Here is a 12,030-nt window from a genome sequence, read left to right on the forward strand (position 1 = left end):
TAACACTGCTCACCTGGCCTCAAGTTCACTTGAGATGATACCTGTAGAATAGAAGGTTATTCAAAAAAAGATTGACCCTATTTCGTTAAATTTTATTGCATCCAATATAAATTGGATGGATATGAATAATCTTTATACAACTGGAAAGAACTGAATCTAAAGTTGCGATTACCACCACTAGAGCATCAACAGACAGCCAATTTGAATCAGCATTATGTTGGCTGCCCTGCAACGTACGGTTTTCTGCGTTCTTGAGTTCGAAAGCAGCGTGTCGTCTGTTTCAATACACAAGCAATTACGTCGATTTTTCGGCATCGAGCCACCAACTAGGAAATAAACTGTTGGTTTATGTCTGTGCAAAGAAGTTTCGCTAAATGTTACTGACATGTGTTTATAAATTTTGAAAATTTCTGATTTCATCTACGTTTAGAGTATTCATATCCAATTTTCATGTCATAATATAAAAATTAATTAAATAGGTTCCAGCTTTTTGAATACTCTTGTATTTCTGAGACACGGTTGGACGTTACCTTACACGTCACGATCGTCCGTGAACTACTCTTCATCCTTTATGAAGTCGGACACAAATGTGGAGAAAGATTTTGCGAAAAGATATCAAGCCCTCTCATTTCCCGCGCCATGACACTTAGAAGTTCTTGTTTGCAGCATGTATGAGCTTCCACCGTATTCACTAATTCGGAACTTTTGTGAAGTCTTGTTTAATGATGCAACATAATGCATATTTTAGTCAACTGCCAATGTCCTTGTTTTCAAAAAGGATACCTATTACCTCTTATGAATAACTTCGAAATAAGTTTGGCTACTATGTGATTTCCCTTCAGCCAAAAACTTTTGTCTCACTCATCTAGATCGCGTGAGGTAACGCAGGAGTAAGAGACTAGATAAGTATTTGGCAGAAAGACGGTTCAAATCCCCGTCCGACCATCCAGCTGTAAGTATACTGTACCACTAAGTCACTGAAGACTATTGCTGGGATTGTTCCTTTGAAAAGATACGGACGATTTACTTCCGTAATCCGAGCTTGTGTTCGGTCTTCAATGTCGTCCTAATCGGTAGGACGTTAGACACTAAGTTTCTATCAATCCTGTTTCATGCCTTGAAACGTGGCCACAAAAATTTCGCGTACGTATTGAATTTCTTAGATTTTCTTCTATTGTCACGAATTACTTATCTCGCATTCCTTGGAGCACATCATATCGGCGAAACTATAACTTGATTTTTTTCTGCGGTGTTCTTCTCATAAATGTTAGATAATGCTGAATATTTCTTCCGTCTTCAGAAAACGACATTTTTTTCGTCTTGAGAAAACGAGGATATAATCATATACCTGTAATGAAACGTAAAATGTAAAGAACTGGAAAAGGATATTGATGGGAATACTATTAAATTGTTAATTTTAGTCTCTGAGTCGGACCTCGATTTACATCCTGCAAGTTCTTTAAACCATATAAGCGAGAATCTGGGCGGTAGACTAGGTAATATGAATAACTCATTTTTCTTTTCACTCGTAAATGATACCACTTAAATCATATTACACCAACGGAAGTTGTAATTTTCGCAAATACCTTAACGAATATATTAGAGTATGGTTTGATCTTGCCAAGAACTGTGAAGTAGAGTGTGTACAGGCTTCACCAGGTTATTTATTAAATTATCATGACACAATACGATATGATGGCAGTATGTTTCTGCTATGTATACGTCGATTACCATTAGTACCAGTGAGAGCACAATGGAGGCCTTCATAATGGCGAATAATTCCTTTTAAAATTTACACTAAAGCCGCAAGTAGGCAGACGGTGGGCAGTGATTTTAAACCTCGCGCGCATTACTATTTGAAAAATATCGATATCAGCGATTCATACTAGAGACTTCCTGATTTTATTACGTATTTGGTACTATAAATCTTAGAGCAGCCTCTTCCAGATCGCCATCATGTTTCGTTTCTCGTATGAAGCGTGTCGGTGTGCCTTCAGCTTAACGAGCTGCTAAAAACTTTTTCCTCGGGGCGTTAATGTTTTGTAGAGAGTGAATAAGCCGAGGGATCAAAAAGGTGCGAGGGCAAGTAAGTTTGTGTCCAGGTTTTAAGGGGGCTTTCCCCAGAGGCACTCTATAGCCGGCTCGCGCCGCCGTTTGCATTTTCCAGCTTTTCCCTCGCCTGCTGAAGGCAACGCTGCGTGCAAGCTCTGTGAGAAATGGAGAAAGTTCAGCAGCATAAGCTGACTGATAGAGGAGATTATCTGCGTGTGTTACGCGCGTGACAGATTGCAAGGAAGGCCGAGGTGCGGGATTATGGAGAGAAGAGTTTCCAGCCCCCCCCCCCCCCCCCCTGTACATCTTGAAACAGACCGAGTGTGACTATTTTATTTCACTGTTGTCACGTAATGTATTGCCTCACACCTGTGACGACGTTTTTGCCCTGATATGAATGCCTTTCGCCGTGGCGAACGATTTATTGCGTTTAACGTGACTTTCGCTTTCACGAAAATAGACTTAATTTTCGTATTAAATCTATCTTAAAATGCTCCTCTACAGAGTAAAATCAAGTAGGTATATCATACCTCTTTAGCACTGCTAAAATGAGTGACATAAATCAATAAGGGTGATACTGAAAAGCTCCAATACTCAGTAAGGTACAACAGTCTGATGGAGTCTTTCCCAAATTCTTCTAAATCTGTGAGAAAATTGTTGCACTTACGACCTTAATTTGCCCCAGATCCATTGAGAAGATATTTGTTCATACTATTTTGGAAAAATCATCCACATAACAACAGTCATGGATCACTCACATGTAATTAAAACAGAATATTAGTAAATATCTGAGTTCAAATATTCTGGTGTATGAAGAATAAAAGTAGGTGGTGGTAGTATAAAAGAAGATTATAAAACGAAATAGAATAGTATTCTGTGGCTACAAGTGCCATCTGCCGGCAACGTGTCACAATCGTAATGCTTCGTTTCCGTCACTAGAAGTAGAAGAAATCAGTATCAGGTTGTGTACCGTCGTGAATACAGGCACTTTGTATTCCGAAAGTTTTTTTAATGTAAGATTCAACTATTTTTATGCTACCTTCACTTACAAATTTGTATACTGTGCAGGCACGTAGCGCTCAAAAGCCCGGAAAGGCCGTCTGCTTAGAGCACGGCAGCCCGAAAGATTGCCCAGTGTACTATGGTTCCTGATATTTGTTGAACACAATATATCTTAAGCAAACGATAAGTGTCAGGTGCCATTACTACATATCGTCACATAACTCCAAGGATGGTTTTAACAAACTGTGGTGTCACTGCCAGACACCACACTTGCTAGGTGGTAGCCTTTAAATCGGCCGCGGTCCGTTAGTATACGTCGGACCCGCGTCTCGCCACTATCAGTGATTGCAGACCGAGCGCTACCACACGGCAGGTCTAGAGAGACTTCCTAGCACTCGCCCCAGTTGTACAACCGACTTTGCTAGCAATGGTTCACTGACAAAATACGCTCTCATTTGCCGAGACGATAGTTTAGCATAGCCTTCAGCTACGTCATTTGCTACGACCTAGCAAGGCGCCATTATCAGTTACTATTGATATTGATTCATGTACCGTCAAGACCGACGTTCTTCATTAACGGATTAAAGTTAAGTATTCCACCAGCTACATCTGTTTTTCTAAATTCTAATTTCCTTGTCCTGTTCCAGACCTCACGCCAGCCTGCGTGAGCTAAAACGCGTGCCTTTTGGCCTCCTTCTAGTAACACGGTGTTGGCTCTCCTGCCAACCAAAACACAAACACTTTGTATTCAACAAGCATTATTCAAATAACGGAAAGCCTCAAAAATCCATCGAAAGAAGATTTTCCAGTAGCTAACCCGTAAATGGGTGTACTTGACTGTCATGGTTCAGTGCCCCCGCGTTGGCCGAAAATTCCAAATTATCCGTCAGATAAAACCAGTGCCTCTCGCCCAGATGCAATCATTGTTGTTTACTGTGCCGTCTAAACCGGACCCGAGAACATGCGGCTACGGAATGTGTCCTAGCGCCTCAGATTAGATTAGATTAGATTAATACTAGTTCCATGGATCATGAATACGATATTTCGTAATGATGTGGAACGAGTCGAATTTTCCAATACATGACATAATTAGGTTAATTTAACAACATACTTAAGTTAATATAACAACTTTATTTTTTTGTATTTTTTTTGTTTTTGTTTTTTTTTCTTAATTTATATCTAAAAATTCCTCTATGGAGTAGAAGGAGTTGTCATTCAGAAATTCTTTTAATTTCTTCTTAAATACTTGTTGGTTATCTGTCAGACTTTTGATACTATTTGGTATGTGACCAAAGACTTTGGTGCCAGTATAATTCACCCCTTTCTGTGCCAAAGTTAGGTTTAATCTTGAATAGTGAAGATCGTCCTTTCTCCTAGTATTGTAGTTATGCACACTGCTATTACTTTTGAATTGGGTTTGGTTGTTAATAACAAGTTTCATAAGAGAGTATATATACTGAGAAGCTACTGTGAATATCCCTAGATCCTTAAATAAATGTCTGCAGGATGATCTTGGGTGGACTCCAGCTATTATTCTGATTACACGCTTTTGTGCAATAAATACTTTATTCCTCAGTGATGAATTACCCCAAAATATGATGCCATATGAAAGCAATGAGTGAAAATAGGCGTAGTAAGCTAATTTACTAAGATGTTTATCACCAAAATTTGCAATGACCCTTATTGCATAAGTAGCTGAACTCAAACGTTTCAGCAGATCATCAATGTGTTTCTTCCAACTTAATCTCTCATCAATGGACATACCTAAAAATTTGGAATATTCTACCTTAGCTATATGCTTCTGATTAAGGTCTATATTTATTACTGGCGTCATACCATTCACTGTACGGAACTGTGTGTACTGTGTCTTATCAAAATTCAGTGAGAGTCCGTTTACAAGGAACCACTTAGTAATTTTCTGAAAGACAGTATTGACAATTTCATCAGTTAATTCTTGTTTCTCAGGTGTGATTACTATACTTGTATCATCAGCGAAGAGAACTAACTTTGCCTCTTCATGAATATAGAATGGCAAGTCATTAATATATAATAAGAACAACAAAGAACCCAAGACTGACCCTTGTGGAACCCCATTCTTGGTAGTTCCCCAGTTTGAGAAATGTGCTGATCTTTGCATGTTACGAGAACTACTTATTTCAACTTTCTGCACTCAGGCAGTGCATGGACAATCGGGTCCTTTGTGTGGCCCTGCAGTGTCGGTCGACACAATTTCCGGGAAATTCAAATCCCATGTCGGCACCATGAGAAAGGTACCGTGTCCAGAACGGTACAATGAGGAAATTCTATGTGTGTAAACCGTCGTACTATCCAGTTAAATCTGGATAAAATATCGCCGTTGGAAAGACTGGCATCTTGCACTTAATTTAGAGAAATGCAGAGCGTGCACTTACAGCGACACAACTGCGTGACATTCATTGACTACTGAATTCATGAGTCACAAATAGAATTAGCCATATGGTACAAATATACGTGAGTAACATTTTGTAGACATGTGAAGTGGAACGACAAGATTGGCTCAGTTATACGTAAATCAAACGGCAAGCTGCGACTCAATGAAGGTATGCTGGGAAGCACGGATTGTCTAAAAGAAGGTATCAATTTATAATAACACGGAATACCGGGTGTATATAAAAAAAAGGGGACTGAGAGTGGTCACTGGCTTAATCGGCTGGCGAGACAGTCTAACAGAAATGTTGCAAAATCTCTCTCTCTCTCTCTCTCTCTATATATATATATATATATATATATATATATATATATATATATTTGTCTATAAATATGTCTGCTTGTGTCTGTATATGTGTGGATGGATATGTGTGTGTGTGTGTGTGTGTGTGTGTGTGTGCGAGTGTATACCCGTCCTTTTTTCCCCCTAAGGTAAGTCTTTCCGCTCCCGGGATTGGAATGACTCCTTACCCTCTCCCTTAAAACCCTCATCCTTTCGTCTTTCCCTCTCCTTCCCTCTTTCCTGATGAGGCAACAGTTTGTTGCGAAAGCTTGAATTTTGTGTGTATGTTTGTGTTTGTTTGTGTGTCTATCTTTGTTTTTATATATAATATATACATATACATATACATATACACACACACACATATATATATATATATATATATATATATATATATATATATATATTAACTGATTGTTTCAATTCATACATTTACCGAGGATCATAGCTGCTCATGTTTTTGGATTAGAATAGGTCCGCACTTCAATAACCGTCATTCAGGCCAGAAACTATCAATATTCTTCGGCTCTGTAAGAGTCTATCCAGTAAGGATCACGCAGTTAAAATAATAAAAGAAGCAGCTAGCACACAGGCATACAAGCAGTAATTCCTTCCGTGCTCCATCCATGTATGGAAATGGATGAAAGGTTGACATAAATAGTACCATTTCTGTATGATTCGAAGAGTACGAATACCAATTTCAGCCATTTTGCTAAATTGCATCTATACAAAACTAAATCGTGGTTTGATCCCGAACCTATTACTCTTTTGGGCAACCATTCATAGCCCCTTAGCGCTACCAGTGTACCGTGTACGCATGAAATGACATACGTGCTTCTCTTATCGAGAATTTTCATGATACGTGCCTTATGAGAAAAGTACTCACGAGATGAAATTCACAGACGTGCGCTCTAATTTTCGATTCATACTACTAGGCCACCTGTATTCGGGTAAATGCCAGAGATTTTCGGATGAACCCCGTACATACCGCAGGAGAAATGTATTGGTAAATGTATCGTCGTATGGTATGAGAGCTTTACGTAATTAAACATCTCGCTGCAGACAGAACGTGCAATTGCGCAGATACATTCACATATATGATATCTACGAGCCTGGTATTGACTAAAAACATTTCCGTAATTCAAGTTTCATCTACATATACATCTACATCTACGTGATTCCTCTGCTATTCACAATAAAGTGCCTGGCAGAGGGTTCAATCAAGCACCTTCATGCTGTCTCTCTACCGTTCCATTCTCGAACGACACGCGGGAAAAACGAGCACTTAAATTTTTCGGTGCGAGCCCTGATTTCTCTTATTTTATCGTGATGATCATTTCTCCCTATGTGGGTGGGTGCCAACAGAATGTTTTCGCAATCGGAGGAGAAAACTGGTGATTGAAATTTCATGAGAAGATCCCGTCGGAACGAAAAACGCCTTTGTTTTAATCCTTGCAACTCCAATTCACGTATCGTGTCTGTGGCACTATCTCCCCTATTTCGTGGTAATACAAAACGATGTGCCCTTCATTGCACTTTTTCGATGTCATCCTTCAGTCCCACCTGATGCGGATCCCACACCGCACATCAGTACCCCAGAATAGGGCGGACAAGTGTGGTGTAAGCAGTCTCTTTGGTAGACCTGTTGCACCTTCTAAGCGTTCTGCCAATGAATCGCAGTCTTTGGTTTGCTCTACCCACAATATTATCTATGTGAGCGTTCCAATTCAGATTATTTGTAATTGTAATCCCTAAGTATTTAGTTAAATTTACAGCCCTCAGATTTGTTTGACTTATCGCGTAATCGAAATTTAGCTGATTTCTTTTAGTACTCATGTGAATAACTTCGCACTTTTCTTTATTCAGGGTCAATTGCCACTTTTCGCACCATACAGATATCTTATCTAAATCATTTTGCAAGTCGTTTTGATCATCTGATGACTTAACAAGACGGTAAATGACAGCATTATCTGCGAACAATCTAATAAGGTTACTCAGATTCTCTCCTATGTCGTTAATATAGATCAGGAACAATAGAGGGCCTATAACACTTCCTTGGGGGACGCCGGATGTTACTTCTGGTTTACTCGATGACTTTCCGTCTATTATTACGAACTGTGACCTTTCTGACAGGAAATCACGAATCCAGTCGCACAACTGAGGCGATACTCCGTAGGCACGCAGTTTGATTTGAAGACACTTACGAGGAACGGTGTCGAAAGCCTCCTGGAAATCTAAAAATATGGAATATATGACATCCCCTGTCGATAGCACCTGCTTGCCATTGTGTTATTAATGGTGGTTTTATTAGTCATCACCACAATCATGTAACTCCTGCAAGAAATCTAATGCTTTCCAGCAGAGTGTCATCTTGCACTTCTCTTATTTCTTGAAATGCAGCTATTAATTTCTCTGGTCATTCTACCATTGCTTCACCTCAACACATATCCCGCAAACTTTGGCTCCATTTTTGTTTCGTCCTCCATTTTATTTGTATGTTCTCATATCGTGCCTAGCAAGTTAAATTACACGTCTTACCACTGCCAGATTAACTTTGCAAAGCCCATTTAGTTTACCAAAACACAGAAGGCAACAATTACACTTTTGTCTATTTCTTTTCCTATCCATCATGTCCTTGTCTTTAATTGCACTAAATGTACAGGGTATTTTACAATTCCTATTACAGCCTGCTAGGAGTTGTGGAGGGAATTTAGTAGATAAACGTTCGATAAGAAACCTTTGTGTGCAAAAATACCGTTTGGATATAAAACAAATTTGAAGATCGGTTCAGTTTCAAATCTCCCCCTTCACGGTACGCACACAAAGAGAGAAGACAGCGCCATCGTCAGTCCGTTTGTAATTATGACATCACGTAGCGCATTCGTCGATTGCAACAACGGCTGCGGGAAAAAGGTGCGTTCATAACTGGGACGGTTAGCTGTGGTGCTCCACGGACGCACCGCCGCCTCGACTGGACAGATGACGTCCGCCTCGCAGGAAGAAAACCGACAACGAGTACTCGAAACACTGCCCATGCCGTGGGTTCCTGTAGAGGACACAGGCCATCTCTGCTGTGTGCCTACTCTGCAGCGGCAAATTCGAGAGTGATCCTATATTCAAACTTATTTCACTCCGAAACGGTATGCTTCCGGACATGGGTTCCCTGTCAAAACTTTATGTACTGAGCCCCGCTGTAACCTCTAGGAATTGCGAAACACTATGTATAAAGTCGTCCATTGTTTATTTGATGCAGCCGGACATGACTTTCTCTACTGTGGCAGTAGCTTGGTATTGTACTGTAAATTACGTCCAACGACCTCGATTATTTGTTACATGTATTTAAATCTCTGTCTTTCCAATTTTTACCCTATACGACTCCTCCTGGTACCGTGGAAATGCCTCCGTGATCTGCTAACTCATGTCCTATCACCCTGTCCCTTCTTTATCGATATATTCCTTGTCTTGTCCATTCCACGGAAGAAATCATTTCTTGCAGATACATTAAATTTTCAAAGTTATTGTTAATTTCTATTTTCTTTTGGGCATGTTGATCACAGGTAATTTTAGCCTTACTGTTACTCATTTTCAACACTACTTATCAAATTACTTCCATTCCTTGGTGTTCATCTATAAAACAGTACACTATCACCAGTGAAAGGAAGGGGGCTCAGATAAATTCCATTAACGCGTATTCTTTCTTCGTTTTTATAATTTAAAAATATGAATATTTCCTGTCAGATTGTTGAAAGTAGTTTTGGTGATATGGAATGTATTTTCCCCACTCCCCATTCAATTTTGAATTTTTCATTACTCGGATGAAGGCTGATGGAAGCTATAGTAGTGAGGTATGTACACTGAAATGTCAAAGAAACAGGTAGAGGCATGCGTATATACAGGGATATGTAAACAGGCAGAATACGGCGTTGCGGTCGGCAACGTCTATGAAAGACAACAAGTGTCTGGCGCAGTTTGTGGATCGGTTACTGCTACAATGGCAGGTTATCAAGATTTAAGTGAGTCTGAACGTGGTGTTATAGCCGGCGCACGAGCGATGGGACACAGCATCTCTAGGTAGCGATGAAGTGGGGATTTCCCCGTACGACCATTTCACGAGTGTACCGTGAGTATAAGGAATTCGGTAAAACATCAAATTTCCGGCACCACTGCGGTCGGGAGAATATCCAGCAAAAACGGGACCAAAGACGACTGACGAGAACTATTGAACGTGACAGAAATGCAACCCTTCCCCAAATTGCAGCAGTTTTTAATGCTGGGCCATGAACAAGTGTGAGCATGCGAAGCGTTCGACGAAACGTCATCGGTATGGGCTTCCGGAGCTGAAGGCCCACTCGTGTACCCTCGATGACTGCGCAACACATAGCTTTACACATCGACTGGGCCCGTCAGCAGTGACATTGGACTGTTGATGAATGGAATCATGATGCCTGGTCGGACGAGTCTCGTTTCAAACTGCGTCTCGCGGATGGACGCGTACGGTTATAGAGACAACCTCATGAATCCATGGACCCTGCATGTCAGCAGTGGACTGTTAAAGCTGGTGGAGCCTCTGTAATGGAGTGGAGCGTGTGCAGTTGACCCCTGCTACGTCTAGATACGGCTCTGACGTTTGACATGTACGTAAGCATCCTGTCCGATCATCTGGATCCATTCATGTCCATTGTGCATCCGACGGACTTGGGCAATTCCATCCGGACAATGCGTCATCCCGCGTCCAGAATTGCTAGCGTGGCTGCAGGAATACTCTTCTGAGTTTAAACACTTCCGCTGGCCACCAAACTCCCCAGACATGAACATTATTGAGCATATCAGGGATGCCTTGCAACGTGCTGTTCAGAAGAGATCTCCACACCCTCGTAATATGGGACAGCCCTGCAGGATTCATGGTGTCAGTTACCTCCAGCATTAATTCAGACATTAATTGAGTCCATGCCACGTCATGGTGAGGCACTTCTACGTGCTCGCGGGGGCCCTACACGATATTAAGCAGGCGTACCAGTTTCTTTGGCTCTTCAGTGTATACTCTTCGATATACTGACGTTGATTCATTGAGTATCTTACTTCACAAGGGCTGACAGTACAGACGGTCTTCAAAACCGAGTAAAAGTTTTCAGCCAATCTACGAAACGAAGTGGTGATATATACTCATATCGTTACTTCTTTCTAAAAATTCGTTCATGGTCTGCAGATAGTCCACTGTGCCACAGCCATTTCTATAGAAAGCTTGCTCTTTATCCTGATTAAAATCAATTTGTTTTCTTTCTGTGATGGATAATGACTTCATATTTTACGGTAGGACACGAAAGGAAAGCAGGGGTTGAGAAAGGAGTGATACAGGGTTGTAGCCTTGTGGCGAAACAAGCGCCGTATCATTTGGGAGATTCAGAGGAGAATGAATGTGCCGTGACTTACCCAAGTTCACTGTTACTAGCGCCAAGTCACCATAACGTGCCTGTGCGTAGCATACCAAATTGCACCATAATTTAAAAACGAAATTAAAAATTGAAGTAGCTTTTTAAAACTTTGTCAACATACGCTTCAGTATATTTATGCCTAAATTGTTGACTCTCATAGTGATCAGATGCACATGTTTCCCCAAATACATCGTTTAAAAAACAGTGGCGCTAAAAACTAAAGCTAGAAAGTCCAAAATTGCTCAGAATGTATAAGTGTGTGTCAACATTAACTGTTAAAAGTCTCAACTTGATCGGAGCAATATTTTGGTCAATCTGGGCTTTTTTTTTACGAAAATTGAAGGCGCTAAATATTTGACTTAGACGAATCGTGGCAAGGCGCCTCAGACCGCACGGCTACCCGGTGCGGCATTTGTCTGAAGTGAGGCCTTGTACGGAAGAGAAACTTCAGCGATGAACAATTCAGACAACAAGAGAGTAGAGGCTTTTCAATTGGGATGCTCCCTAAGAATGCTTAAGACTGGATGGGTAGGTCAAGTAACTAATGAAGAGGGACTGAATAGAATAGAGGAGAAAGGAAATTTGTAGCACGACTGCATTTAAAGGAAGGGATCGGTTCATAGAACATTTTCTGAGATATCAAGGGATCACGAATTTAGTACTGGAGACAGACATGGGGCGTAAAAATTGTAGAGGAACCTCAAGAGATGAACACAGTAAGCACGTTCGAAAGGATCCTGGTTGCAGCAGTTATTCGGAGTCGAAGAGGATTGCACAGGATAGAATAGCATGGAG

The sequence above is a fragment of the Schistocerca serialis genome, chromosome 1 (genome assembly GCF_023864345.2).
Source record: "Schistocerca serialis cubense isolate TAMUIC-IGC-003099 chromosome 1, iqSchSeri2.2, whole genome shotgun sequence".
Classification (NCBI taxonomy): domain Eukaryota; kingdom Metazoa; phylum Arthropoda; class Insecta; order Orthoptera; family Acrididae; genus Schistocerca; species Schistocerca serialis.